At 30.6% G+C, this 4,823-nt stretch overlaps 1 long non-coding RNA gene across 2 annotated transcripts; it reads right to left on the bottom strand.

The window, feature by feature from the left end:
• Nucleotides 1–268: 268 nt before the first annotated feature.
• Nucleotides 269–4,175, bottom strand: LOC107940601 (uncharacterized). Of its 2 annotated transcripts, XR_001695477.2 has the most exons (5): nucleotides 3,648–4,175; nucleotides 3,287–3,450; nucleotides 2,407–3,156; nucleotides 536–669; nucleotides 269–438 (listed from the first exon to the last, which is right to left on the bottom strand). It is a non-coding gene; the product is annotated as an uncharacterized lncRNA (long non-coding RNA). The 2 variants fall into 2 exon arrangements; XR_001695476.2 differs by having other exon boundaries at nucleotides 536–3,156.
• Between the last annotated feature and the right edge of the window lie 648 nt (nucleotides 4,176–4,823).

The raw sequence follows: 4,823 nt of genomic DNA, 5'->3' as shown, positions 1-4,823 counted from the left end.
GCCGCCAATAACATATCTTTAATTTTTTTAAATAATATTTATTTCTATGATAAATATTATATTATGTTTTAAGGATAAATAAAAAATATTATTTAAATTAAATTTTCTATGAAAATTTTAACTTTAAAACTAAATATAAAAATTAATGAATTTAAGTTTAGAATTTAAAATAATAAATTAATAACACAATTAAAATCCAAAAGTTAGAACTCTTAAGTAAAAATAAAAATTTAGAATCAAAACTAAAATAAATAATACATATGCAAAGTAATAAAACATACAATGCATTTTCTTAATCAAGTAAATCTTGGTAATAAAAGATATAATACATTTACTTAATCAAGGAAATCAAAGATATAATACAGCATCAAATCTGTACCCATCAAACTTGTACTCCTCCAGCCACAATCTTGCATTTGAAAGAAGATACCTCAGTACCTAAAGCAACAATTAAGAAATAATATTTACAACTGGAAGGGAGGAAGCCAAAATCTTTAAACAAGCTATTCATTAAGAAATGTTTAGGTAGAAGTACATGCTTCCCAGCTTCCATAATTAAAAAGGCGAGAATCCCACACTGAGTGGTGACCCCTTGACTCCGTGTGGAAGTAATAACCATCAGCTCCATCAAACATGTTCAACCCATCTAACACATTATTGGAAGCATGGCTATATTCATAAAACATCATTCAGATACACAGGTAGATAAGAAAATAAAATTAGCAACTTAACTATAGAATAAAAATGAACGGGGAAATAGCAAACAAATGCTTTCACAACAAGCTGGTCGTGAACAATCATACTAGAAATTTTATAGTATTCTAGTCATTTATATGTTCTCAATCAATTACGACTTTGCTTCTCTCTTTTAGATTTATTTTTTAGCAACCTTTTAGGAAGCAAAAATCAACTAGAGAAACGAAGGAGTAAAAGTGACAACCAATAAGAGCCTAAATTCTCATGGCCATATTTGCATCAAGTCTACTGGAAAAATGAGCATAAAGCCAAAGCAGGAAAAGAATAAGAGTCCAAGTTCTCATTTCCTGTACAAATAATCCAGGAAATTTTGTCTGCACAAAAAATCTAACAAACAAAGAAGAGTTTAAGTTTTCATTTTATTTACAAAACAATCAGGGAAAATGTTTGCACAAAAAGTATAACATCAAATATAGCTGAAGGGCATGTTTCTAGAAATTATATTCTCCTGCAGAAATAACTATATAGTGAAGATGAAACAATTATAAGGAAAATTATAGCTTTAGTACCTTTAATATCTAATGAGCCTTGCAAATGGTTGGTGTACAAAGACGCAGGAAAATTATAGCTTTAGTACCTTTAATATCTAATGTTTCATAATTGCCCAAACATAAACATGAGATTTTAAGATGTTTCTTTTTATGTATAATAATGATTTGGTCTCAAGAAAAAAGTGAACACTCAACCAATAGACAATAATTTAAAGTTTCTAATATTAGTATTTATTTGTAATAATTATATTTAGTTATATTAAATAAAATTATTGATAAATTTTATTTTATTTAATAATGATGATGTATAATATTATTATTTTTTAATGATAACTGAGACCCATGCATCCATACATTATAACCTAAAAATCAAGCATTAATTTAGTTTTCTATGTTAAAAAGATAGAACTTGTTTTAAAAGGTATTAATCTGAAATAAGATAATTGACTAATATTTTATATTAACTTCTTTACTTGTATTAATACAAGTTATTGCCGAAACTATGATGAGAAGAAAGTAGAGGAACAAGAAAAGAGATTCTCATAGTTAAGACAATACTCTTAGGGCCCAGAGAGCAGTACAGACAGAACATTCTATGCACAAAGAGATTCTCATAGATGATTTTAAATGCACAAATATGATGTCTAAGAATTAAAAAGAACAAAAGCACATTAACAGATCAATTGAGTCACACTTGCTGCAGTCAATGCCAAAACTAATAATTGAACATTTACACCAGTATATCAAAACTAATAATTTGCGGACCAATTTTTCATACACAGTAAATCACGTGATACAAGAAAATAAAAATAGAACAAATAATGGAAGAAATGCATCATTAAAGAAGTAATGAGCTTACTTGCATCCACCAACACCTCAATGCAACATCACGTACAGTTTTATAAAAACATTTTTATAAAAATGGTCCAACTCATTTTCACCTGACTATTAATGTATTATGGTAAAAAACCGTTCTGTCAATGAAGTTTTTAGGAGAGTTGCCTAGATTTAGGTCTCATTATGCGCAAATGCGATGAAATTATGTGAACTCTATCCATATTTATTTTGATCTAGCCTGGATTTGTAAACTCTTCAGTGGTTGGTTGCTAGTTAAAATTCAGGAATGAAAAAAAGAAGTCTTTGCAATTGCGGTACTTACATTTTTCTCCAGAAATATGCACAAGAAATAGATGCCAAAAGCTTCAGCTGCTCTTTGAACTTCATCTGAGTTTAATTCACCAAAAGCAAAAACCGGGACAGTTTCGTTTGTTCTTTTTATAACAAATAGAGCTACAAATTACTGCAGCAGACAAACTATTGGTCCTCCTCAAGATTTAAAAAGAGAAGATAGGCAACTAAGCCAACCACAGGGATAAATCTAAGATAACTCACTACACCAACTTTGCTTTTCTCAACATTTTGTAGGATCTCACCAATAAACCAAGGCTGGAAGACTGTGTATAAACATATGTCCCAAATGAAGGCATAAGCCAATCTTTCTGAACCTAAATAACTTACCAAGAACTGCCAACTGTCTGTTATGTTTACAAACTCACCGTCCATTCGACCATAAAGAGCCCATATTGCAGAAAACACACATACAACCCCACCAATTAATCCCACTACGGCTGCACCATTTGTCATTACAGAGCCTAGACGAGAAAGCTGGCTAGGACGGCTATCTGCATCAGCTTCGTTCAGCCGGATTGCCATGTAAGGAATTAAGAATGTTGCAGCAGGTCATGGAGGAGTAATGCAATTAGATTCATCACATGCTAGATAGGTTATGTTATAATTTTAATAGTATGGTAGGGAAAGAAGCGTACTGTTAAACTCAATTTGTGCATAATTAATATATATTTAATTATATATTCTCATACCTGATATCTTTAATCTTTATTCCTGAAACCTATAATTATCAAATGAAAAAAAAAACCAATAAAGAAAGTAAAGAAATTAAGCAAAATACAAAAAAAGAAAACAATCCAGTGATAGTAGATAATTATTTGAAAGTAGTAGTAATAGTAATTTTGTTATACCTGACCCGGACAATTTTCGCTGTAAGGGCAATAATTTTGATCAATCACAATAGGGTTTTGAACATTTCTCATCAAATTAAGATGAGAAATCTTTACGTACAGTTTTATCAGGCAAGGTAGCTGCAATCTTTATGTACTTCATAATACTTGGTTCATCTTTATACCTATATACACATACATTAAAGTAAAAGCCAGCACTTAATCTCATCTCAAAAAGAAGACATACCTAATAAATACCTCCTTAAAAAGAGAGCCATCAATTCGAAGTAAAACAAAAAAGAACCCGAGGTTGAAAAACAACACCAATAAATAATAAACAAAAGGAAAGGAGAAGAGTGAAGAGGGTAGGAGGCAAAATTACCTTGTAGAGGGCAACTTTTCTAGAATCCCTAATTGATTTTGCCTTTTTCTGGTCAAAGCTTACCCATGAGATACCATCAGAAAGAGATGCTTCTGCTATTGCTCGTCTAAGTGAAGCTTTCCGGTCTAACATCTCTTCTCGGATCTTAGGGTTCCATTGATAGGGTCAGGTGGAGAGGAAAGAGAAAGGGAGAGGGGAAAGGGTAATAGGAGAAAGGGCTTGGTGAATGGAATGGGAACGAGTATCAAAAAAAAGTTGACCCACGTGAGGGGATTTGAGGATGAAGAAAGCAACGCCGTAGATGGTGGCGGAAGAGAAGTCTAAGAAAAGGGGCGGGCACCACAGCGGAGAAGGGAGTGAGAGGCTGTGGAGTGGCCTTTGGGGTCTCATCAGCCATGGGAGTGCAGAGTGTTTGTTGGAAAGTGGCAACTGAGAAAATATTGTCGGCCATGGGAAATTAGGGATTTCAGGGGGGAAATTTTGGGGTAAAATGGTGCCATTTTTTAAAGTTAAATAATTTTTGCGGCCTTTTCTGTAAAAACGCCACTATTGTTTTTTTTTTATTTTGAACAAAAATTATTTTATTTAAATATATTTATTAATTCTATTTAAATTAATATTTAAATATATTTTATTTAAACTTATTTATTAATTTTATTTAAACTAATATTTAAATATATCAAATGGTTTAGATTAAATTTTTTAAATATAAAAGCATTAATTAATTGTATAAAATTTTATCATTTAACAAATCTCAAGTAAACTTTAACTTTAAACCCTAAATTAACCATTCGATACATATAAAGTTTATCTATTATATATCTCTTAAATAATTTAAACTATACTCATAATTTCAATATATTTAATTTATTATTATCTCTTTTACAATTATATAAGAACATATTTAAAATATAAATTAAAAAAATAATTAATCTAAACCAAAAACCCTAACCCGACCCCTAAATCCCTAACCCTTAAACCTCTAACCCATAACGTCTAACCTTTAACCCCTGAACCTTAAATCCCTACCCTCAAACCCTTAAACCTCTAAATCCTAACCCAAATCCCAAATCCCTAATCTTTAAACCCTAACTCAAATCCTTAAACCAATTAAATAACCTTATTTAATATATAAATTAAAAAACTAATTAATCTAAACACTAAACCTTAACCCGA

Source organism: Gossypium hirsutum, chromosome D04 (assembly GCF_007990345.1).
Source record: "Gossypium hirsutum isolate 1008001.06 chromosome D04, Gossypium_hirsutum_v2.1, whole genome shotgun sequence".
Lineage (NCBI taxonomy): Eukaryota > Viridiplantae > Streptophyta > Magnoliopsida > Malvales > Malvaceae > Gossypium > Gossypium hirsutum.
This window is presented reverse-complemented; position numbering and strand designations above follow the sequence as displayed.